A 27,033-nucleotide genomic window follows, 5' to 3' on the forward strand; every position below is an offset into this window, starting at 1 on the left:
TGGGTGAACATGGATTAATTTTTTTTTTTGCGCTCGTTTTTTTTTTTTTTTTTTTTAAAGTGCGACGGGTATGATGGATTTTTATTTGGCCTTTTTGGGGGCTGAAGAAAGAAGAATTTAGAAAAAAGAAGACGTCAAATGGTAAGTTTAATTATTTTTTTACAGGTTAGTTATTTTATTCCCCCCTCACTATTTTTAGGGTGAGGGGGGTAGGTAGGGGTTAGTATGTTTTGGGGTGGGGTGGGGGGGTGACTAGGGGCTTGGGACCCCTAGTCACCTTGATGGGGGGGGTTATTTAGGGCCCCCACCCACCGCTCAGGGGTGGGGGCCAGGGGGGAGGACAGTAGGTCCCCCCCATTATTGTTTTATTAGGGCCCCAACCCACCGCGCAGGGGTGGGGGCCAGGGGGGAGGACAGTAGGTCCCCCCCTATCTTTATTTAGGGCCCCCACCCACCGCTCAGGGGTGGGGGCCAGGGGGGAGGACAGTAGGTCCCCCCCCTTATTATTTTATTAGGGCCCCCACCCACCGCGCAGGGGTGGGGGCCAGGGGGGAGGACAGTAGGTCCCCCCCCTATCTTTATTTAGGGCCCCCACCCACCGCGCAGGGGTGGGGGCCAGGGGGGAGGACAGTAGGTCCCCCCCCTATCTTTATTTAGGGCCCCCACCCAGCGCTCAGGGGTGGGGGCCAGGGGGGGGGGACAGTAGGTCCCCCCCCTTATTATTTTATTAGGGCCCCCACCCACCGCGCAGGGGTGGGGGCCGGGGGGAGGACAGTAGGTCCCCCCCCCTTATTATTTTATTAGGGTCCCCACCCACCGCGCAGGGGTGGGGGCCGGGGGGGAGGACAGTAGGTCCCCCCCCTTATTGTTTTATTAGGGCCCCCACCCACCGCGCAGGGGTGGGGGCCGGGGGGGAAGGACAGTAGGTCCCCCCCCCTTATTGTTTTATTAGGGCCCCCACCCACCACGCAGGAGTGGGGGCCGGGGGGAGGACAGTAGGTCCCCCCCCTTATTGTTTTATTAGGGCCCCCACCCACCGCGCAGGTGTGGGGGCCGGGGGGGAGGACAGTAGGTCCCCCCCTCTTATTATTTTATTAGTGCCCCCACCCACCGCGCAGGGGTGGGGGCCAGGGGGGAGGACAGTAGCCCCCCCCCCCCTTATTACCATTTATGTTTTTACAGTGAGCAGCCACAGGCTGCTCACTGTTTAGTGGACATGCCCCTACTCGCGGTATAGCGAGTAGGGGCATTGGGGAGATTTTAATCTCCCTTGTGCTATTATGGGGGTCATATTGACCCCCATAGAGTGAGGGGGGACCTGGGGGGCTTATGAAGTGGTGGGGAGCACAGCTCCCCACCGCTTCTGTCTTTACATATTACAAGGAGGGAGCTGCACGTCGGTAGCTCCCTCCTTGTAATAAACTGATCGAACAAACGAACACTGATACTCAGTGTTAGTTTGTTCGTCTGATTTTTTCTATTCATTCATTCGTCTGTCTGATGAATGAATGAATAGATGAAATTCCCATTCGCATGTCCAGTTGTTTCACTGGGCATGTGCGGGAATCTTACAGTCTGTGTAGTGTGGGTAGATGACGTGTCCCACAGGGACTTCACCTACCCACACAAAGATGGCGGCGCCCTGAATAAAGATCGGGGCAGAAGATACAGATTTAAAAATAGGTAATCTAGGGGGCTTAGGGGCATTTGGGGGTGACTAGGGGGTCAATTGGATGTAGTGGAGGTGGGAGGGGGGTTAAAAAAAAAACGGGATTCGGCATGACAGTGCCGCTTTAAGGTTCTCTTACACAGTGTTCAATTGTTGTGCCATTCCTTCCCCTTCCTCCTCCAATGTTTAGACTCCTGTTCCTAATTGAACTATTTCAATATGCAGGCATTGTATCTTCTCTCCAAAGCTGCTTCTAATTTCACCATCATGCCTTCAAGTTCCTCTCTGCAGGCTAATTGCAGTAATAGTAAAGAGCATAGAATCAAATCCTCCTCCTCTTGTGATACATCTGTTATTCCTCCTATTTTACCTTCTACTGACCCCTTTGGCGTATCAGGGCTGTTTGACTCATTAATGCACTTTCACAGGCCTTGCCCGCCATTTTCTTTTATTACGTGCTTTCCCCATCTCTGGTGTGGAGATGGGTGTAATAAACACACACGGTTCTAAAGCCCCCCTGTGGGGATTGTTGCACAGGCTTTCTTACCCAGCATTACAAACATCCACTGGTACTCACTGCGCCATTACTGAGGTCTTTGCAATGAAGATGTTTGCAGGAATTGTTTATGTTCACTGTGCAAAGTCTGCGCTTCTATTATTATCTCCTTCGCCATCTACACATATGCCTGGTGTAATCAATATACTGGGTATCACTTCCCACCAAGTGCCAAGATTTCAGACCCTGGTGTCCCATTTTGAATGCGGCGTCTCGGAGTTCCCTCTCTGTAATTCGTAGTTCGGGGGTTCACAGGAGGTTTAGGGGGATCACAGTATTCCAAGTTAGTTTAGCGTTAGTTTAGTGTTTAGTTTTGGTTCACTCTTTGTCGGCTTCCACCACTTTGCTTGAGCTGCTTATTCAGCCATGGGGCATGTGAGGCGGGAACACTTCACGCCTCCATCCATTGTGCCGTGCGTACGTAACCACTCCTCCCCCCCCCCCCCCGGTGGTGATGTTGTGTGCATGTATGTGGATTGTTAGTGGTGCAGTGATTGTGGACAGAGTGTGTTTATATGTGGGCAGTTTGTATATTGCTTATTCTGCAATTCTGTATATCTGGGAGTGTGAGTGGCTTCCATGGGGATCCGTGGGAACTAACCTGCTACATGTGGCCTGTTAAGGTCATTGCCACCTTGATGTCTTCAATCTCTAATTTATAGAGCTTTTTCTGCCTATGGCATGAAGAAACTGAGGATGGCATTCCGTGAGGGTCTGAAATAGAGCCAGTGGCGGTGTGTAGAATTGTAGAGGACTTCATTATTTGGTAAATTACTTTTAAAAGTTTTTCTGTTCTGTTTGGATAGTGCAGGGATTTAAAGAAATGTTTTTAACATAATTTTATATTATCTATAGATTGTTTAGGTCCTTGTTGGAATAGGGCCTTTGAGTGAGCACCCGGTTCGGATATTTTGTTTCTATGGATATATCCTTGTGTTATTCAATTAGTGTGCTGACTTTCTTAATTATATTGCAGCATAGAAAGAGGAAGTAGTTGGTTGGGAGGGGACTTTTATTGTTCCTTACTTTTTTCTGATTGGTTGTTTTTTCTCTGTGCTGCTGTGGAGTGATAGTAAAGAGAGACTTAAGCAAATATGAAGCCTTCTGTCATGTTATAAAATTATATTGCATGTATCATAATCTTACATCAGAGATGAAGTCCTGCACTGTGCTGCTAATGATTTTCTTTTTTTCTGCTTTGCATTTTCTGCCAGTTGTTGGCTTGGATTGTATCCATAACAGGACACACGTACATTAAAATACACTGGGAATTAAATAGCTAAGAGGATGCGCAATTGTGGAACAAATCAGTAATTTCACTGCATGACCTACTGCATAATGCATTAAAAATTACTGTCCCAGACTAGGAATCCGCTAAAACCTCATGGTCAACCATATACCTCTAATTATTTCCTATGCAGGGTAATGGCTGCTCATGTGTCTCCTCTGATAGGAGTAGGGATAGCAGTTTAACAATGGATTGGGCATTCTATCAAGTGCTTTAAAATCAATGCTTTGTATATATCCAGATCATATAATTTATTTATGATTTGGATGCAAAAAGCTATGATGTTAAAGCTCACAACAAATGCATCTCTCCAAAAGAAAAAAAGAAAGGAACTGCCACAGTATTGTTGATGCAGCAAAATGTGTTAGATAATATAACACATGTATACAAAAGATAGAAGGAAAATCACTGTCTATACCTATAAGAAAAAAATTAACAATACATAGTGAAGATTGTTATAAGCATGTTATCAAGACACGCTAACAGATACACTCACAAGATGTAAGAAGTTATGCGCATTCAGGATGTCACCCCTACTGGTGGAGGTGGAGTGTGTAACGCTGGGCCCGCTGGATATATTCGGTCCCCAGGTCCGGAAACCACAGATAAGCAGGAACGAGTAGTATGATTCAAAATTATTTATTAGTAAAATAAGGCACTGGTCCAACGCGTTTCGTTCGATTAGAACTTCATCAGGGACCTCTTAGTTTAAAAATAATCATACAGTGTGAACAATCTTCATACAAAACAAATCCCCGCTATACCCTCCCTCTTCCCACAGTCCCAATATATAGGAAGACTTTCCTTCCTATTGGTAGTGCGGTGGGTGTGTTCCGGATCGATCGTTATCCTGCCGCACATCAGCTGTTCATGTTGAGTTTCCCGCTTTCAGGTAGTTTCAACATCACCAGGAAGTGATGTCAGCGTTCCACCTAGTATTTCCGTGCGTTCCAACGATATCATTACGTCCAGTGAGTATTCTTAGGTAGTACTTGTCCCATAACAGGATCACATTGTAAAATAGACCAATGTTTACGAAATATCTTTTTGATCTTTTACAATGAGATCAAAAAGATATTTCGTAAACATTGGTCTATTTTACAATGTGATCCTGTTATTGGACAAGTACTACCTAAGAACCCCACTATGATTTTTAGAAAAAACAAGAATCTTAAGAACATGTTAGCACCAAGCTACATTAAACCTATTGAGCAAGAGACCCCTGTGGTTACCATCAAAGGCTTTAGGAGTTGTAGGAGTTGTGTGGCATGTAGGACAGCTTCTTTGCCTGATTCTAGCACTTTCCAGAGCAATATAACGGGAGAATCTTTCTCAATTAAATCATATGTTGGCTGCCGCACGGACTTTGTGGTTTATTTACTACAGTGTCCGTGCGGGAAGCAATATGTGGGCCGTACGAAAAGATTATTAAAAGTGAGAATTATGGAACATCTTAATAATATCAAAAAGGGTCTCACTACTCATTCGGTCCCAATGCATTGTCAATCATGTCCCTTGTTTGACTTTAAGAAATTCATTTGTAGGGGTATTGAATATGTCTCCCCCCATTGGAGAGGGGGCGATAGACTCAAGAAATTAAGCCAAAAAGAGACCTATTGGATACACCGTCTACAAACATTGGAACCGAAGGGTTTAAATGTAGACATAGATTTAGTTTGTTTTCTCTAACATTGTATATATACTTTGGGAATATATATATATATATTGTTTGTTTATTAGTAGGAAATATGGAGTTTTTATATTTTTGTATATATGAATTGTTATATGGTATTGATTATGAATTTATTCAAATGTGAAGAGTACCTGTGAATAGTCCGATATTATATCTAATGTTTTACTATTCCTTTTTGGGATCCTGTAGAGGGTCTTTTTTACTGACTGATTTGTGTCTTTTTACTGACATTATGTTTCGTTTTTAGTGTTACAAACTAACGGTTTTACGTTTTTGAGGATTTTTTCATAAGTACTGAGATCTGCTTATTACGCATGCGCAAGACAGACCATATGTATTCACGGAAGTGAATACTCACTGGACGTAATGATATCGTTGGAACGCATGGAAATACTAGGTGGAACGCTGACATCACTTCCTGGTGATGTTGAAACTACCTGAAAGCGGGAAACTCAACATGAACAGCTGATGTGCGGCAGGATAACGATCGATCCGGAACACACCCACCGCACTACCAATAGGAAGGAAAGTCTTCCTATATATTGGGACTGTGGGAAGAGGGAGGGTATAGCGGGGATTTGTTTTGTATGAAGATTGTTCACACTGTATGATTATTTTTAAACTAAGAGGTCCCTGATGAAGTTCTAATCGAACGAAAGCGTTGGACCAGTGCCTTATTTTACTAATAAATAATTTTGAATCATACTACTCGTTCCTGCTTATCTGTGGTTTCCGGACCTGGGGACCGAATATATCCAGCGGGCCCAGCGTTACACACTCCACCTCCACCAGTAGGGGTGACGTCCTGAATGCGCATAACTTCTTACATCTTGTGAGTGTATCTGTTAGCGTGTCTTGATAACATGCTTATAACGATCTTCACTATGTATTGTTAATTTTTTTCTTATAGGTATAGACAGCGATTTTCCTTCTATCTTTTGTATACATGTGTTCTATCAGGCATCTATGTGGATAAGTTGCCATTGGGAAGCTGTCATTAAGTTAAGTTTGTTTTATATTTATTTTTTATACATACTATTGTAGTGTGTTTGTTGTTAGATAATATAACTAAGTATTTTCTAATTTAAATGTAATGTTTTGTAGATAACCTATGGAGCTACAGATTACTTGCTAAGTAACAGAGCAGAGTATCCACATTTTTTTCGAATGCTTCAAAATGACCATGTCCATTATGAGATCACATATCAGATTCTGAAGCACTTCGGTTGGACCTGGGTGGGAATTATCACATCAGACGATATCACTGGTGAGACAGAAAGTCAGGATCTGAAAATGTATATGAGTGGTTATGGTATTTGTGTTGCCTACACAATAAAATTTTCTATGTACACGTATAAATTTACAATTGAAGAAACTCAACGAAAGTATAATATTGTTCGATTGTCCTCTGCACAGGTTATTATCCTTTGTGGGACATGTAATGCAGCAGCTGCGGATTTTTTAATGCGAGCAAGAGATATATTTCATGACAAGACATTGATTCTTTCTCCTTCCTGGTCTTCTAATGAATTTCTCATGGATTTTTTTATTCGTGCCTTTAATAGCAGTTTAGCCATAGAAATGTGTTCTATAACGTTTCCAGCAAATGAAACATTTTTTAATAACATTTCTCCCTCAAAATACCCTAAAGACAAGCTTCTTGAAAACATATGGATAGCAATATTCAACTGTCTGTCAAGAAACCCTTCCAAAAATAATATTTATTCTCATTTTTATAAAAAAATGCTCGATGACTGCACTGGAAGGCGTATTTCAATAAAAAGTAAAGATCATCTATTCAATGGAGTATCTCCCCGAGTTTATTACGCAGTACTTATCTTGGGTAAAGCACTTGCAAATATTCAGAAGTGGCTTAAATTAAAATCAAATGGAATAGACATTAAACAATTTGAGTTTAGAAATAAGGTAATCAATTCTATGAATATAATATGTATGCAATGATTTCTGAAGATTTAATAAACCACAAGGTTGAAGGTATAATGATTTCTACAGAACCTCAGGGTGATTTGATATGCCCTAAATGTCCTTAATTTTTATATATTTTATATAATATGTGGTTATTCTTTTATTTTGAGCTTGCACGTATTTGAATTTTCCACAGTCATTGCATTGAATTCATACGATGTAGGTTCATTTTAAAAATCCCAGTCCTTACTTACAAATCACTTAAGAAAGAAAATCTAAGACCAAAAGGGATAGCACAGCCCTAGAGAAGTCTTTAAGGTGAGAGTCAGAAGTGTAAAGACAGACACAGGTCTTTTACAAAGAGGAGGGGCCTGGATAATACATGTATTTATTAATGTAAATAGATAGATATATAGATAGATAGCTAGCTCTCTTGTCGACAACATAAAAGCAAACAAAATTACTGCTCAAATATTTTACATATACCTTCTTTGAGATCAAGGTACTATAAAGAAGGAAGGTAGATAATTTCCTAGTTTTTAAAAGGGTATTTATCACTGTTCTGAAAAACCTTAAAATTGGAGTTTCTCCTTTTCTAAAACAGGCCCCCCAAGGTCAGATGCTCGGGATTGGGATAAAGCACTGGGCCCTAGCTCAACAAGGCCTTCTTCAAAGGAAGTTGCTAATGTACTTTCATGCTCCACGTGTTTAATAATGGAAACCATGGTCTTCATGGCCATATTGAGATTATGGCTATTACCATCTTCCCTTCTGACCACACCCTTCTTAACACCTTAAGGACACATGACATGTGTGACATGTCATTATTCCCTTTTATTACAGAAGTTTGGTCCTTAAGGGGTTAAAGACAATGAATCATTGGCCGGGGAACACATATCCCAGACCAAAGTTCCATTGTTGAGATAGTGTGTCTTGACCCACAGTTAGTCACTTCCAAATGGAGAGAGTAGAACTTGAGAAGCTGAGAATTCCTTGATGTTGCGATAAGATTGATCTAGAGTATACTCTAGATGAGTAATGTGGCAGATCTCCCTGCCTCTGGATTAATATTTGAGACTGTTTCGTCTGTTTGTTCGCCAGTCCCCGGTTGTTTGTGTGTTCTCTGGGTGCATTCCCTAAAAGACGAACTAACTACTGAATGGCGGGCCACCCAGAAGGGAAGTGTGCTGCTTGTTATCCTTTTTGACCTTGCTAACACTGTGGTTAACCGCAGCCACTTCCAACTCCAGAACGATCGGCTGGCTGGTTGTCGTTCGTATGAACAAACACATGGCGGTGGCCATCTTGGACAGTCGAACGCCCAGTGGTGTTCGTCGACAACCACATGGAACTAATTTCAGACCCTTTTTCCCGCGAACACCGTGGATATCACCAACCATCCACCTCTTCGTTCCAGTTCATATGAACGCCGTGCCGTTCAGTATATTGACAATCCACAAACGGAACCGTCCCAGATAGCTAACCCCATGGAGTTCATTCTTTCTGCTGAAGATACTGTAAAAAATGTCTGTCTTACACAAGGTCCCTAGTGGAGTGTCCCTTGCTGGAAGACCTGCATAAAAGTGCCATGATATATGTGGCCACCATTAAACAGATCATGCTTGACCCTCAACACAGAGCCTCGTCTTGTGCTTGGGGGGATATTTTGTATGATTCCTGTTCGGCGCTTAGGAGTGTTCAATAGTTAACCCCTTCTTATACCCGGGGTGCCGTTACAAGTAATTTCCCCCAATACTGTTGAATTTCACTCACCTGGAATAATTTCTGACCTGCTTAGATAACTTGTTACAATGTTCTCTGTGCCCAGGAAATAAACAGCATTCAGTCCCTGGAGATTGAATTGGGCAAGTTCCAGAAGGTTCCAGAAGGAATCAAACTTTGATTGGTTACATACGGGACTTCAGCACAGTTGTCCATTTTGATCAGGACCCAAGAATTCACAATAAATGTATGAAATTCTTGAATAGCCTTGTACATTGCTCTTAAATGTAAGTCCATTTCCCTGGTTTTCCCATTGAATTGTAGTGGGCTCCCCATCCATACTAACCGGAATCTGTAGTTATTGTTTGCCATATCGGGTCTTCTAGAGGGAATCCTTGATGCAAGTTCTTGTTTTCTTTCCACCAGTTCAAGTATTTTTCCATAGGAGGAAGAATCAATACTTTCTGATCTCGATTTGCACTTCTTTTGTTTAATTGTTGGTAAAAAAAACATAACCCAGCAAACTCATGAATTCTCTTGCAGAAGTATAATTATAATCTTTCTGATTTTTCTTCTGAATTCTGTGGATTCTTTCTGGTGACAGATTCACCTGTGATGTTGTGGTGTCTATTACACTACATAGGAATACTATTCCCTGCACTTTTTTATTATTTAATGCACTTTTTCTGTATTAATCAGCCATCCATACTCTTGAAAAATTCTCTTAATGTTCAATTCTGTTGAAGATGGACAATGTGTCCGCAGTCAGATACATCAACCATCGAGGAGGCACGAAATCCAAAGTACTGGCAAACATGGCACGCGATTTCTGGCAATTTTGCCTTATGCACAATATCTCGGTGACAGTGGAATATATTCCCAGGCTATCCAACACCACAGCAGGTTGGTACTCCAGACACCTCAAGGACTTCAGCGATTGGATTCTGGACCCCTTGACATTCAGGAACATCACGGACACTTGGGGACCTCTGGGAATAGACCTCTTTGCCTCTCATTTGAATGATCAACTGACTCAGTTTTTCAGTTGGAGACCAGATCCTGCGGCTCTAGCAACAAACACCTAACTTCAAGATTGGGCCACGGAGACAAATTACGCATTCCTTCCATTTGCCCTGATACCCCGTTGCCTTCTACATCTGCATCGCCAAAAGGGTGCGATGGTACTTATGACTTCCCTAGGCCGTCACAACCATGTTTCCCCCATCTATTGTAATGGCGATAGATTTTCCTTGCCTCCTCACATCGTACGATTCTCTCCTTCAGGATCCGGACGGACAATTTCACCCATTAATCCTGGACTTATGGAGTGGCTGATTTCAAGGTACCTTGGTCAGTCAAGGGTGTTCCGCAATCAACTCTCAGACTTCTCGAGAATGCATGGGCACCCGACACGAGACAAGTTATAAATCTGCTTGGAATGCATGGAATGGCTGGTGCTTGGGAAGAAACCTGAATCCCTTATCGGCTCCTCTGACAGCCATCTTACAATTTTTGACCTCCCTTTTTGAAGCAGGGAAAGCATACTGCATGGTTAACCTTTACCGTTCTGCGCTTTCTGCTGGGCATCAAGGTATCAATGGCACCCCCATTGGACGACATCCCTTTGTCTGTCGCCTACTACGTGAGGACGATTTTCTCGCCCTCCATTACCTTGTTACTCTTCACTCTGGGATGTTTCTCTTGTCCTCCTTTTTTTTTAACGTCATGGCAAGTATGAAGAATAACTTTCTGGCGAGAAGGACACACTGTTTGGATATCATCCAAATAGTGAAATACCTCTCTGTCTTTTTTTCTTATGAAGACATTCAAGGCAACCTTCTTTGAGAAGGTTATTGGAGCCAGACTCAATCCTAAGGAAAGGCCCCTGAACTGAAAATGCTTCCCTAAAAAAATATAGAACCATAGAAATCTGATGTAGTCTTTGTGGATAAATATCTGATAATGTGTATCCTTTAAATCTATGCATGTCATCAATTCTCCTTTTCTAATTTTTATGATTGTCTAAATAGACTCCATCTTGAAAATTCTTGTTTTGAGCATGGTATTGACGCTCTTCAAATCCAGTCTCTGTTTCCCTTGAGTTTTTGGTGCTAGGGACACAGTAGAGAAGAGTCCTTTGAATCTTTCTTCTTTTGGGACTTCCTCAAGTACCTTTTGTTTTAGCATCTTGTTGATACATTTTGTAATGTCTTTTCCTTTTATACCTGAAGATATTTCTTTTTGGAAAAGTGGTGTTCTACTCTGTAGCCATCTTGTATAATGAATAGGACCCAGGAATCTCTGATGTATCCAGGCAGGGTAAAACATCTGAAGTCTGCCTTCAATTTTTCCTGGCTGGACCTACAGATAATTTTAGTTGTCTGAGAGTAGTTTCTACAGCTTGTATTTTTGGAGTGCTCCCTTCTTGGTCTGTAGCTTCTGCTTTCCCAAAAGGACTGATGAAGAAATTACTCTCTTTTCTCTTGAGGCAAAAATACTTTTTTACTATCAGCTGCCTTCTGGATCGCTTAATCCATGGCTTTTCCAAATAATAAATTCCCTTTGAAGGGAAGGCCATAAAGTAAATGATTAGAAGCATAGTCTGCTCCCCAGGAGTGTAGACATAAAGCTCTTCTTGAGGCCACTGGCAATGCCATGCTTTTGGCTATCATTCTTGTGATGATATTATTATTATTATTATGTTATTGATATAGCGCCATCAAATTCTGCAGCGCTTTACAATAGGTGGACGAACACACATGTAGTTGTAACCAGACAAGTTGGACACACAGGAACAGAGGGGTTGAGGGCCCTGCTCAATGAGCTTACATGCTAGAGGGAGTGGGGTAAAATTACACAAAAAGGTAAAGGATAGTATAAGACTAGTGACAGTTGCAGAAGAGGAATCAGTCGGGAGCTATTAACAGTTTAATTGATACGCTTCTATGAAGAAGTGTGTTTTTAACGATTTTTGTGAGTGGAGACTGGGTGAGCATCTAACGGAGGAGGGAAGCAAGTTCCACAGGAACAGTGCAGCCCTTGAGAAATCTTGAAGGCGAGCATCAGAGGTGGGAGATCGGACAGAAGATAGACTTAAGTCTTCAGCAGATAATAAGGGCCTAGACGGATATACTTGTGTATAAGAGAGGATAGATAGGTGGGAGCAGCATTATGTAGTGATTTGAAAGCAAGAACCAGAATTTTAAATTGAGCTCTATATTTAATAGGAAGCCAATGTAGGGACTGACAGAAGGTTGAGGCATGGGAGGTGCGGGCGGACAGGAAGATGAGCCTCGCTGACGCATTCATTATGGACTGTAACGGCGCAAGTTGGGAGCACATAAGACCACTGAGAAGCAGATCACAGTAGTCAAGGCGAGAAAGGACAGTGGAATGGGCCAACACCTTAGTCGCATCTGGCGTTAAGTAGGGGCGGATGAACACAATGTTTTTGAGATGGAAATGAGATGATTTGGCAATAGACTGAACATGAGGCTTGCAGGAGAGGTCGGAGTCAAAGAGAACACCTAGGCAGCGAGCCTGCATGGTGGAGCTGATGGCAGCACCATTGACTTGGAGGGAGACAGACACAGGAGTAACAACACTTGAGGGAGGAAAGACCAGAATTTCAGTTTTGGTCAAGTTTAGTTTAAGGAAGTGGGCAGCCATCCAGTTAGAAACAGCAGAGAGGCAGTCAGAGACACTAGTCAACAGGGACGGGGAGAGATCAGGAGAGGACAGGTAGATTTGCATGTCATCTGCATAGAAATGATATTGGAAGCCAAAGGAGCTAATGAGTTTACCAAGGGAGGCAGTCTAGATGGAGATAAGTAGGAGACCAAGGACTGAACCTTGGGGGACACCAACAGAGAGGAGTTGGGGAGAAGAAGCAGAGTCAGAGAAAGATATGCTGAAAGAGCACTGGGAGAGGTAGGAGGAGCACCAGGAGAGAGCAATATCTTGTAGAACAATATTGCGGAGGATGAGAAGAAGCTATAGAATGGAGAGTACAAGCGCTTATGTGTATAGATTTAAATCTAGATTAAACTAAACAGATTAGCGTGAGCTGCTATACCACCGTGCTGATCTTTCTATCAGAAATAGTGGAAAAGGAAGAGATATCCGGTGTAGCGCTCTGATGGTAGTGGATATATAGGAATAATAGAGGGAAACCTTGCTGTACCTTAATGGGTCATATATACTTATGAGTAGTCCCAATATTTTCAGGTTTACCTTAAATAAAGAACACAAATATACAGAAAATAGTGTAACCTGTATACAAAGTATGAATAGAAATAAAGTGCTTAGATAACTAACTCACACTTTTCTGATCTAATACACTAGCTCAGGTATATGCGCCTTAGGGTCTGTAGAGGCAACCCTCACCCTCCTTTTGGTCTAAATTTTCTCCAGGTGCAGTATCCTAGGTAATAGGTATAGGAGGGAAAATATAGCGTAGTACAGTCTGTGTATATAGGGTGTATGTTATGAGATAATACTAATATACTCACAAACCCTGAGCCAATATATCGGCTCGCTTCATAAGATGTATGTGGTTGAGGACCACATTCCTTCTTTATAATAGCAGGTAGGAATAGAAGCCGTAAGTGTAAAAAAATGTATATGTAATTTATTGTATATAAAAAGTATAATATAACATAAATATAAAAATAGTATATCAATAAAATAACACTTGTGGCTATAGTCCAAAAGACAATTCTGTCTGCTCACTGTTCATCCAGGAAGCGTTTCACCAATTATCTCCCAGGTCCAGAAAAGTATAACAATTTTAATCCCCCGAAAAGTACCCCCAAAATACATGGAATCCCCGCAAGATTCACATCGCCAGATAGCCCTGATCTGAGTGCTTATCATATTCAAAAAGCACTCAAATCGGTTCAGTGGTTTGAATTTTCCATCAAGGTGAACTTTTGACTGACCTTACATGTGGCTTCTGCCCAAAATAGTTCCATAAGAAAAGTGGTGGCGGTTGGTCACTTTTGGGAGTCCAAAACCAAATGAAATACTGAACTGATTCTCTGGCTCCCAGGTAGCAATAGTTTGCCTAGTTCATGTGAACAATCACACTGAACAGGGCTCTCCAGTCATGTATATAAATTAAGTAGGCTTTAAGCTAAGTTAAGCAGTTTGTCTGTCAGAGTTTAGTTCTATGCACTCAACGACCAAACACCACTGCTGGCTTTTGTGCAACAAGATTGCCACCAACTTAGTTCCCACATGTTCGTGCATACGAACGGCGGCCACCTAGTCAGAGGTGGTCTGCAATTAGTGCGTTTGTTCGGTTCCCAAACAGAAAAGTGAAAACACACGAATCAAGTAGTTTATGGGTCAGTTACATGGCCCATAGTCCTTCGGCAGGAGGCTAGCCAGCCGGCTCCTCCAGGAGCTTGTGGCATAGACACACTTGCCACACATGACATCTATTTTAATGGAGTTACAAGGTTTACTCCATTCTTGAACTATAATGTCATTCATAGCTTAGTAAACTGGTAATGTAGGTCTTGTATTTGAAATATCTGTCCACTTCTTGAGTATCTGATTTCTCTTTAGAGTGTCCCTTATCAGTGTAATTAGTCTGTCAACTGATCTGGAGTCCAATGATCTATTAGAATGATGGACATCCTCATCATCTTCCTCAGAAACGTTAAAAATATCTGAATTCTCACCCGATTCAGATAAATGAATTCCAGGGCATTTAGTAGACAACTTCTCAGTAGTAGACCTGACGTCTTCAGCTATTGCTTAAGAAATCTATAGCTTTAGATCTTCTTGAGGATAACTTTTTTTTCTGTTCTCATCCTCTGCTACTTCCCAATGTGTGCTCTAAATAGTTTTGTTATTTTCTTCTGGATTACAGTTTACACATCTGTTGGATTTCTACTAAATTGTCTGGGTGGTAAATGAGTTTTGCTGGTACTGAGATATAGAATACAGTACGTATTCCTACTTACTGTAATTTTCTTTTCCTGCTCATAGGCCATTGCAGCACAACAATGGGGTAGCTCCATCCTATCCCTAATTAGACAGGAACATGATTAAAACAGAAGGTATAAGTACCTTTATAAGTAGTCTTTTTTCCAGCAATATCTTTGTGCTGCCATGTACTATGATCAGGAAAAGAAAATTACTGTAAGTAGGAATACATTTTTTTTTCCTGGCCTTGTACATGGCAGCACAACAATGGGTAATATCCAAGCAATAACCAAGGGAGGGAAATAAATACACATATCAAAGAGTGAGTGAGAGTGTTGAGACATGTACCTCTGAGGTGATGTGGCTAAGTCCTAGATGAGTTCAGGGTTGAAGAAGCATTTATAACCTCCTTGGTTGAAGAAATTTGAATAATCGTCTAATTAGAAATAGACCAGGAAAAAAGGCATCCCAACTCTGTAAAGGTAGCCAAGACTATACATTTTCTGAAGGATATTAATTGCTGCACCTGAAGACCTCTTATATTTTAGCCCTTCTATTCAATATTGAAACCTTCAGAAAGAGGAGAGTAGCAATAGACCTGGTGGAAGAGGGAAGAAATATTTTGGTAAATCCCATGAAGGTACCGAAGAAGAATGTTGAATGGGTAGGGCAGTGGCTGAGTGACAGGCATCAGAGGGTTGTATAAAATAAATAGAAATACTACACTTGACAACAGAACAGAAAAAGATGTTCTCTAACCGGAACAGTCTATAAAATAAAAATACAATACATAGTACAGACTATATATAACAAAAATATAAGCCCCTACATAGGATATAACTCACAGAATACAGAGCCAGCCTAGGCCCTATATAAACAGCCCCAGGGTGCATATACAGGCTAAAATGATACCCTTGAAGGAGAACAGAAGGAAACTTGTATAAAATATAACACAATGAAAAGACAATGATTGAGTGCCCTAATGGAAGTTAAAACATAACTTTTATTGTTTCCCAATAAAACTAAATAAACAAAAAGACATAAGTCTAGACATACAGATTAAAAGACAAACTTTCCAGAATCCATCTCACAAAATCAAGCGGATCAGAATGATACCAGTCCGGCACCGAAGCGAAGCGGAATGGCCCGGGCTGACCATGCGGCCTGTAGTTGAGCGGAATCCAAGGCCCGAGGGACCGACGCAAAAGCTTAAACGCAGCATAGCCCTGCTGCCCCCCCCTCTGGACCGGCGGGGGATATCCCGGGCCTCGACGGGGGCGAATACCCCTGCAACCAAGCATGACCGAGCTGTAGCTCCCAAAGCGAGACGGGCCAGCCTAGGCCCAGGCAAGATGGCGGCTCACACTCAGCCATCCTCAACCCGCATGCAAATTCAGCCTCCACGGCATACATGGGAATTCCATGACCAGATGCGCACCGGCCTCTGGGCCAAGCTACATACCCAGAAGTGGACATTCCGAAGGGCGATGAGAGAGGTAGAAGCCTGGATCCGCCCAGCAACCCGGCGATGCCTAAACGGGAATGCCCCTCGCGCACCCAGAAAGGCTCTCGGACAGCGCCGATGCAGAAGAACAACAACGCCAGGTACCCGGGGCCCCAGCGGGTGCGTTCCCACGCCTCAGAGAGAGACACGCCAACCCACGCGACTCACCAGCACCTCGGCAGCCCCAGCAACCCCCACCCAGCAAAGCGCAACCCCGCACCTGCATCTATACGGTGTCGGCCGTAATGACTACCTGAAAGCAGGGAGACTTGAATCCGGCGGAAGTCATAGGTGGGTAGGTGGGGAGCCCCTCCGCGGCGCAAGAGCGGGAGAACACTGACCCAGGAGACCCACACAAAGCCCAGCAGAACCGGCGTCGGCTGATAGCAGAAGAAGCTGCACACAGAGACCCAGTCACCCCTACCAGACGCTGAAAGGCTCTCACTCACAAATATGGATTGTCAACACACCGCATATCCATGCCTTCCTGACCCTTCTCTTCCTGGACATTCATGGGTACTCTGGACTGGCTATAAGAAGGGGGTGAGGAATTAATCAGACTGTCTCTCGACAATGGCAAAGCATATGCCTCACTAAATGTACCATATTTTGTTGGGTTCTGTACACTCGTTACCTGATATACCTTACTACACTAGATTGAAATGCATCACACAAAGCTACACTTACCAGATAATAATGGCATAGGTACCACAAAATGACCCTCTCCGAACCGCCATGCTATGTAGTTAACTTAACTTTTAATGCAATTGATTTAAATGTAAGCCTGTTTCGCTTAAAGATAATCCACTGCACACACTCTCTGATAGAACTAAAGTTAAAGCTAATGATTAGGACATTGTTAATGTTTAAGCTAATGTTCAATGTGAATGCCACTTCTGTGCTGATTTCTTGCATTAAGATGCCGATGGCGCACCGTGCCTGGTTGACATTTACTCTAAAAAGCTTGTAACCCTCAACTATATGCCATAGTCAGTTAGAAAACCACGCTGTGTACCTAATGAATAGTCACTCATAACTGACAAGTTGATCTACACCTCGATGAAACTTCGTTATATAAAATTACAAAATGTGCTATGTTCTAACTTGCCACGCAATTGTTCCTATATGTTGACAGATAAGGCAGATACTGCTGTTGTGGCTTTACCTGCTCCATTGTATGTTTCTTGCTATGCACAATAAAATAAAGAATTTAAAAAAAAAAAAAAAAAAAAAAAAAAAAAGACAAACTTTCAAGAGACAACCTTCAACCTATCTATCTTGTTTAAGTTAGAAGCAATACTGATCAATATGATGGAATTTAACATTTGTAGGACAAGTGATATTATAATTAGTGAGAGGAGGTGAAGTTTAGTATATATAGCAGAAGAGTGTTCTGAGAGTGAGAGGTGTAAAGGATGAGGAAATATCCAAAATAAGCCAGTAAAGCAAAAAAAATAAATAAAAAAAATAAGTAAATCGCGTTAAATCAGAGATTCACTTAAAGTAAAAAAAAACATTATCTTAATAAAAAGATTTAGTATATAGATCTTGTCTCTGAAGTATCACTACACAGTTAATTCACTTTGTCTATGCAGCCCTAGCGTCACCTCCCCTGATTGTGATTCAGACAGCCTTCATGAAAAAGGTTTCATTCTTATAAAGGGAGGAAAGATGAGCAGCTCTGTTTTGAATAGGTTAAGTTTTAGAAAATGGAAATAGTAGAGAGGGAGTCAGAGACACTAGTCAAGAGAGATGGTGATCTTCAGGAGAGGGCAGATAGATTTGCGTGTCATACACATGGAAGCCAAAAGAAATTACCGTATATACTCGAGTATAAGCCGACCCGAATATAAGCCGAGGCCCCTAATTTTACCCCAAAAAACTGGGAAAACGTATTGAGTCGAGTATAAGACTAGGGTGGGAAATGCAGCAGCTACTGGTAAATTTCTAAATAAAATTAGATCCTAAAAAAATTATATTAATTGAATATTTATTTACAGTGTGTGTATAATGAATGCAGTGTGTGTATAATGAATGCAGTGTGTGTATAATGAATGCAGTGTGTGCGTATAAATGCAGTGTGTGCGTATGAGCGCAGTGTGTGTATGAGTGCAGCGTGTGTATGAGTGCAGCGTGTGTATGAGTGCAGCGTGTGTATGAGTGCAGCGTGTGTATGAGTGCAGTGTGTGTATGAGTGCAGTGTGTGTATGAGTGCAGTGTGTGTGTATGAGTACAGTGTGTGTGTATGAGTGCAGTGTGTGTATAAATGCAGTGTGTGTGTATGAGTGCAGTGTGTGTGTGTGTGTGTGTGTGTTGCAGAGCTTTGGTGGGGGTGGGCAATTTTATTATTATTTTTTAAATTATTTTAATATTTTTTTTATTATTATTTCTTCTTCTTATTTTTTATTTCATTTAATTATTATTCTATTTTATTATTATTATATATTTTTTTTTCGTCCCCCCTCCCTGCTTGATATATGGCAGGGAGGGGGGCTCTCCTTCCCTGGTGGTCCAGTGGCATTGGCAGTTCAGTGGGGTGTGGGAGGGGGGCTGGCAGAGCTGTAACTTACCTCTCCTGCAGCTCCTGTCAGCTCTCTCCTCCTCCGCGCCGTCCATTCAGCTCTTCTGTCAGCTCACACTGTAAGTCTCGCGAGAGCCGCCGCTCTCGCGAGATTTACACTGGGAGCTGACCGAGGTGCTGAACGGACGGCGCGGAGGAGGAGAGAGCTGACAGGAGCTGCAGGAAAGGTAAGTAAATGCTCTCTGCAGCCCCCACAGCCCCTATCTGTATTATGGCAATGCAAATTGCCATAATACAGACTATTGACTTGAGTATAAGCCGAGTTGGGGTTTTTCAGCACAAAAAATGTGCTGAAAAACTCGGCTTATACTCGAGTATATACGGTAGTTTATTAAGGGAGGCCGTATAGACCGAAAACAGTAGGGGACCAAGGACAGAACCTTGTGGAACACCGATAAAGAGGGGTTACGGAGAAGAGTAAGTGCAAAAAAGAGAAACACTGAATATATTATATTATAGACCGAGAGTATGAGAAGAACAACATCTCCAATATAATATGTGAAAGAATCTTCTAATTTTCTAGATTCTTATGTTAGGAATATTCATGTTAATGCAATTACTCTTTTACATACATCTGATCTGTGTATGCAAAAAATACCATGTCATTCAAATTTTCTCTTTAAAAATGCCATATTAATTATTTTTCTTTTTATTTTAAAGCTGCATCACTTTGTTAAAACAGTTAAAAACTTTTTACTTAAAAACGGACAGCACTTTTTTGATGAAAATGGTGAATTTGGCATCCGTTTCTTCATTGTAAACTGGATTAAAATATCCAGTAATTTTACATACCTACACAAGGTGGGGACCTTTACACCATGGGCTCCCAAAGGACAGCAACTTGAGATCAACGATTCAAGCATATTGTGGAAAAATAACCAGGTCTGCAACTATGCTGTAATGTATCTATGCCTCTTGTCGACTTAGGGCTAAAATTAACATATATGTCATTAATAAACATAGCTTGTTTTATAAAAGGAATGTAAATTACACATAAAATGTGAGCATTATATACTGGCCATGTTATGGTGCAGAGTTTATTGCGAGGAGCATGTTTGATTAGACAGATGTGTGATCTAAATTATTGAAAATCTATCTTCAAGTACTGCTAAAACATATTTAAGGAAACATGACACAAGCTTGTAAAACACCAAAGATTCTATTAGAGAGTCACATAAACAAGGAGGATTATTTATATGAACCCACACTCTCAATCCATTGGTTGCTCAGCACAACTCAACTCATCCAGACAATGGCGGAACTAATGTAGTGAGGGCCCTGGGACAATACATTTGTTTATTCCCCCTCTTGCGCAAGGGTAACCAGAAGGTGGAGTACTATCTGTCGCGCTCCCACGATGCTACGCCAGCTGGGTATCTACCATTTGCCTATCCTTGCAGGGTTGTATGTTTGAGCAGTGTTTGTGCATTTGAATGTAATCACATTTTTGTATGAAGTACATGTGTCTGCATGTAGGGTTTGTATTTGTATGTACTGTTGTGAACTTAAAAATATACTGTAAAGTCACTACTTAGCATATGTGACTCCATTGTGTAACAGAATGCAAAATGGCAGGCACATTTCATTTCTCCCACTCTATTCATTACATGACAAAACTCTGTAATGCAGGCTAAAGTAAACATTGATCAAAGATAAGGATTCGTTTTACAAGAAACCTATGTGTTTGTAACAAGGGGGTTGAAAGAGCCAAGCCCAGATACATGTATATCAGACTATATATATATATATATATACTAACTATAATTATGTTTCACAATATACAAATAGTTCCTATGTTAATAATATTGAATAGTCATAGATATAATCTAAATGAATAAAAGTTAATATTGTCAAAGTAATATTAGCTGAACGTGTATAAAAGATATGTATATATTGCATGTGTAACATATTGCTAATAGATACATAGCCCACACAATAAGACAGTGTAACTGAGAAAACCTGACACCGGATTACCATAATGAGATATTACCAAAGTAATACATTTTACTTTTTTAAATTTAATGGATTTCTACAAGAAACCCTCTGTAAGGGAAAGTTGAACCAAAGTACAAACGCATCAAAATCATACTTTATAGCCCAAAAAGGAGACTGCCAGTCTACCAAAAAGGACCAAAATCCCTTGAAATAAACTGTTAGCTTGACAAATGGGTCATAGTGATAAGACAACTGTGACGTCAAATGCATTTCGAAATTCAATTAATACCTTACACATAGTGGTAGTTGTAATTCGTAATGAGACATTTTTGTGATGCTATAATGCCAATCAGTAGAAGAAGGTACACCCACCTTATCCCATTGATCACTTTAAACTAGTGATGTAAAAAAAACTAAAGAAATGTTTTCTTTAAAAATTGAGGTGAGCCAGGAAAGAAAAAAAAGGCAAAAAGATAGCAGAGGGTCAGTTCCAGAAGGCTGGATGTAAGATCTTCACCGAACAAAGAAATATACCCTGGACATACTTAACACTCTGTCTTTCTAACTGAATTTAAGGGACTTATTTAAAATTCTTTATTAGCCAGTACGTCTCTATATTTCTACATTTCTCTATCCAAACACTTCATATGTGCATTCACCATTCATGGACTATATCTCCAGGTCTAAAGAATTTCTACCAAGAAAGCTGGTACATATCCTGGTTTACCGTAATTTAATTTAATTTAAATTCAAGATTTTTTACTAAAAAACAAAACATACCTGGATAATACTGATCAGATTTTAAACCTTTTAAATCATATTTAGCTGAGAAATATATGTTTAATATTATATAACTGCAGGTGGAATAAAATAATTATATATTTACTGGTAATTTGCCAAGTTTAGCATATCAAGCTGCTATCCAGAGATATTAACCTTTATGAAGTTAGGGATAGCTTATCTTTAATCAGAAAAGTTAATCATCTACAGTGTTAAAAACTTGGTTAAAATATTATTTTAGTTACTGGATGGAAAGAATGGTTAAATTCACTATTTGTGTGAACAATATTGTATTATTTTGTTGCAATATTCAAGTGATTTTTCTGTGAGAATTATAGCCAGTAGTGAGTGCGTTAACTCAGTGTAATTCAGACTGACAGCATCTAAGATTTTTATGACTTGAAGGTGTGCTGCTTCAATGTTCTGTGTTAAGGAATTCCTGGCTGGACTCTGAAAGGTTTCCTATAACTATGTGTATAGCGGACCCCGGGTAACCCTGCTGGTTACCTCCGCTAATACCTTCCTTCAGCCACTCAGGAAACCTTACAGCAAGCAGCCATCCATTTCCCCCCAGTATCTGGAAGAAACACAGCTCTGGGAGAACAACTCGATTTTATTATGCCACACGCAGCTTTTATGCATAACCCCCTGCAAGGAGTCTTCTACCCACCCAGATCCTCTGTACCCGGGAGCCAAGGTGCAGGAAAAGGGACCTGGTCTCTTTGTCTCCCAGGTACAGAAAACCCACCACATATATACGTGGTCTCTTAAACCAAACAACAGGGGTCTCTTTGACTGTCTCTGTCTCCCAGGCACAGAAAAGCCCACCAAACAAGCCAGTGCCCCAAATGTGTCCCTACTAACTTCAGGAGCCCCCACAAAGGTACAGTTCCTGACCAGTCTTCGTTCGCAAGTTTCCTGTGCGAAACCATGCAAGGGAAGCGTCTCCTTTCGAGAAACAAAGGCTATATGAAATGGCAGCTGTGGCGGACTCCGGGTAACCTGACCGGTTACCTCTGCTAATCCCTTCCTACAGCCACTCAGGAACCCTTACAATAAGCAGGCATCCATTCACCACCCACCAGTAACTGGACAAGATACAGCTCTGGCAGTACAACACAATTTTATTATGCCACACACGGCTTTTATGCATAACCCCTTGCAAGGGGTCATCCACACAGACATCCACACAGGGGTTTCTATCCCAGGATCCTCTGTACCTGGGAGCCCAGGTGTGGGAAAAGGGACCTATTCTCGTTTGTCTCCCAGGTACATAACGCTCACCCCACATACATGGGTCTGTGTCTGGCAGCCCAGGCATGGGAAAAGGGACCTACTTTATTTGTCTCCCAGGCAAAGAAAGCCCGCTAAACTAGCCAAAAGTGTCCCCACCAACTTTATAAACCCCCACACCATACATTTTCCCGACTGGTCTCTGTTTGCATGGCTCTTGTGCGAACCCCAGGCAAGGGAAGCATCTCCATTCAGGATACGAATACTCCCCCTGGTTGGTGTTCGTTTATATGAAATGGCGGCCACCCAGGGGAGCACTCATTGATTACTTCCCTTGCGCTTTCGCACTTAGGAAACTGGTTTGAACATTCTAATTAATTGGGTGTGAACATTCTAATGGGGCACCGGGGTGGTCCCCATTTGAGAGACAAATGGGTTCCATTCATATGAACACTCCTGAATGGGGAAATAGGGCATAACACATGAAAAGCCAGGGGAATCACATAACACAAGGGGAAATACACAAATAAAACATACAGTGGTGATGGTGTGCAAGAATAATAGAAGTAATAATAGTAACATTCACTGTGGACCTCTTATAGAGAGAAAATATGCATCCATGTTGTTAATTAAGGCGCTTGCTAAGTGCATTTAGTATTGATAACTGGTGCACAACAGTGATTTGTGATTAAACAAATATAATGAAAAAAATACTTGCAAATGTAATCACTCTGATATCTATATTGGAGACAAAAGAGGACTCCTATTGCAACACAATATAGTACATAAGGCACAACAGTTCTTTAAATGTTACACTCACAAAGTTGGAGTAGTAAAAGCACCACTCGTGGCTATAGCACACAGGGAGGATCAGCCCCTTGAGTACGTGGGATCCATGGGAAAAGACATTTGCAATCCGGATAGTAGGTAAGTATACTTTATTTAACAGAAGTTTAAAAATAAAAATGCTGTAAAAAGTTCTCAGTCTGCTCACCAACCTCCGTCGTCTGTGCCATATATAAGGTTTTCCCATGGGCCAAGAAAGTTACAGTGTATGCTGTTGATGTACTAATTTCAGTGGTCCACCCCACATAATAGTTACCTCCTCTTTTTCATTTGTTAAAAACTGCAAACTATCTGAATGTAAAATAAATGTAGGCCCTTCTACATGTCCACTGACATTGTTGGGGATGTCATTTTGCTTTCTAGGTATTAAAATAACTCTATGTGCATAAAATTACTTAAATCTTCTTAATTCACTAAAAATGGAGTTGGAGGGTTGGCAGGATAAACCCATCTCATTGCATTGGTAGAATACATTACATTAAGATGAACCGGCTACCCAAACTCCTCTTCTTTTTCACTGCCAATATTTTCCACTGGGTATGAGAGCCAGGGATTTCGGGAACATGGAAGAGGCATGGATTTGAGATACATTCACCTATGGACTGATGGACCACTCACAAGCTTTGAAGCACTGAATCAAAGACACACATTGACAGCCAACAATTTTTTTTGTATACCTTCAAATTCAAGACTTTGCCCAACCCTGGGAATTGAAGTGGTTGCATCATCTCCCCTTACCTTTTTAAAGATCTGTCAAATAATAAAAGGGGCTCATTTCTGATTTGTATTTAGGTAAAATCCCACAGAATTATGCTGGTGCCTCTGTGGACATAAGGGCACCTAACTTTATATGTGGTGGGACTGCCCTGAGGTGCATAATCTTTAAATAGAGACCAATATACTGGTATCCACTGTGTTGGAGAGACCATTCAACCTAAATGCTGGCATAGCTTAGAACCAAAGTCCCTTCTATACAAGGGACTATAGTGAAAATAGAAAAACCTTTATTAATAGGTAAATTAATTGCGCAACTTCCTTAAGTCCTTTCACAAAGCCTAGAATCCATGGACAAAGTACAAAATGGCAAGAGGTTAAAACTAAAACCGAGGGAATGTAATTGACCAAGTGCAGTGGCAAATTCTTGCATCCTCTCATTTTTCCCTCCCCTGTCTGTTCTTAAATTTTAATTTGAGTATGTAGTTTTGCAGTACATCCAACCCCTGATTTACAGGTAATGGAACTCTTCACACTAAAGAACGTGTTCTATCTTTCAGAATCTATGACCTTATGATGCCTTGGTAGGGGTTGTTTCTTCATATGTTATGTTTGATTGTTTTTTCGTTTCTTCTCATACAATGTAACTCAGAGACGTATTATGAACATTATACAATTTTACACATGTATGGTCTCTAAAATAAAGAATTAAACAAATATATATTTAAATACACTGCTCAAAAAAATAAAGGGAACACAAAAATAACACATCCTAGATCTGAATGAATTACATATTCTTCTGAAATACTTTGTTCTTTACATAGTTGAATGTGCTGACAACAAAATCACACAAAAATAAAAAAAATGGAAATCAAATTTTTCAACCCATGGAGGTCTGGATTTGGAGTCACACTCAAAATTAAAGTGGAAAAACACACTACGGGCTGATCCAACTTTGATGACATGTCTTTAAAACTAGTCAAAATGTGGCTCAGTAGTGTGTGTGGCCTCCACGTGCCTGTATGACCTCCCTACAATGCCTGTGCATGCTCCTGATGAGGTGGCGGATGGTCTCCTGAGGGATCTCCTCCCAGACCTGGACTAAAGCATCTGCCAACTCCTGGACAGTCTATGGTGCAACGTGACATCGGTGGATGGAGCGAGACATGATGTCCCAGATGTGCTCAATTGGATTCAGGTCTGGGGGACCAGTCCATAGCATCAATGCCTTCGTCTTGCAGGAACTGCGACACACACTCCAGCCACATGAGGTCTATCATTGTCTTGCATTTGGAGGAACCCAGGGCCAACCGCACCAGAATATAGTCTCACAAGGGGTCTGAGGATCTCATCTCGGTACCTAATGGCAGTCAGGCTACCTCTGGCGAGCACATGGAGGGCTGTGCGCCCCCCCAAAGAAATGCCACCCCACACAATTACTGACCCACTGCCAAACCGGTCATGCTGGAGGATGTTGCAGGCAGCAGAACGTTCTCCACGGCGTCTCAAGACTCTGTCACGTCTGCCACATGTGCTCAGTGTGAACCTGCTTTTATCTGTGAAGAGCACAGGGCGCCAGTGGCGAATTTGCCAATCTTGGTGTTTTCTGGCAAATGATAAACGTCCTGCATGGTGTTCGGCTGTAAGCACAACCCCCACCTGTGGATGTCGGGCCCTCATACCACCCTCATGGAGTCTGTTTCTGACCATTTGAGCAGACACATGCACATTTGTGGCCTCCTGGAGGTAATTTTGCAGGGCTCTGGCAGTGCTCCTCCTGTTCCTACTTGCACAAAGGCGGATATAGAGGTCCTACTGCTGGGTTGCTGCCCTCCTACGGCCTCCTCCACGTCTCCTGATGTACTGGCCTGTCTCCTGGTAGCGCCTCCATGCTCTGGACACTACGCTGACAGACACAGCAAACCTTCCTGCCACAGCTCACATTAATGTGCCATCCTGGATGAGCTGCACTACCTGAGCCACTTGTCTGGGTTGTAGACTCCGTCTCATGCTACCACTAGAGTGAAAGCACCGCCAGCATTCAAAAGTGACCAAAACATCAGCCAGGAAGTATAGGAACTGAGAAGTGGTCTGTGGTCACCACTTGCAGAACCACTCCTTTATTGAGGGTGTCTTGCTAATTGCCTACAATTTCCACCTGTTGTCTATCCCATTTGCACAACAGCATGTGAAATTGATTGTCACTCAGTGTTGCTTCCTAAGTGGACAGTTTGATTTCACAGAAGTGTGATAGACTTGGAGTTACATTGTGCTGTTTAAGTGTTCCCTTTATGTTTTTGAGCAGTGTATATATAATTAATTTCTAATTTGGAATTGTTACGGTACCTCCTGTAATAAATGCCCAAACCACCGTTTAGTGGATGTTCCCCGGTCACAATACTGTATTTGGTAGCGTATGCAGTATAACCATGCGAACCGCTAGTGAGGGAATCCTCCAAACTCTCGAACAGTACCGGTACGGCTTTCTCCCTTCTTGAGCTCCAAGCATATGAATCGCCACTTACAGCCGAACGGCAATAGGTCCTAAGCGGCATATAATCTCCATAAGCAGTCTCTAGTCGCTGGTAATAAAATCCCCCCAATAACGAGACCAAGCTCCATTATGAGGGTAAAACATGAACTGGCTTTACT

The 27,033-nt window shown here is 41.7% G+C and overlaps 1 non-coding gene and 1 pseudogene across 1 annotated transcript; both read left to right on the plus strand.

Annotated features, from left to right (window-relative positions):
- The window catches only part of LOC134615262 (vomeronasal type-2 receptor 26-like), a 54,457-nt pseudogene that overhangs the window by 16,037 nt on the left and 11,387 nt on the right, over nt 1–27,033 (plus strand).
- LOC134566266 (small Cajal body-specific RNA 11) lies at nt 565–704 on the plus strand. The gene has a single exon (XR_010084016.1). It is a non-coding gene; the product is annotated as a small Cajal body-specific RNA 11 (non-coding RNA).

Source organism: Pelobates fuscus, chromosome 6 (genome assembly GCF_036172605.1).
Source record: "Pelobates fuscus isolate aPelFus1 chromosome 6, aPelFus1.pri, whole genome shotgun sequence".
Lineage (NCBI taxonomy): Eukaryota > Metazoa > Chordata > Amphibia > Anura > Pelobatidae > Pelobates > Pelobates fuscus.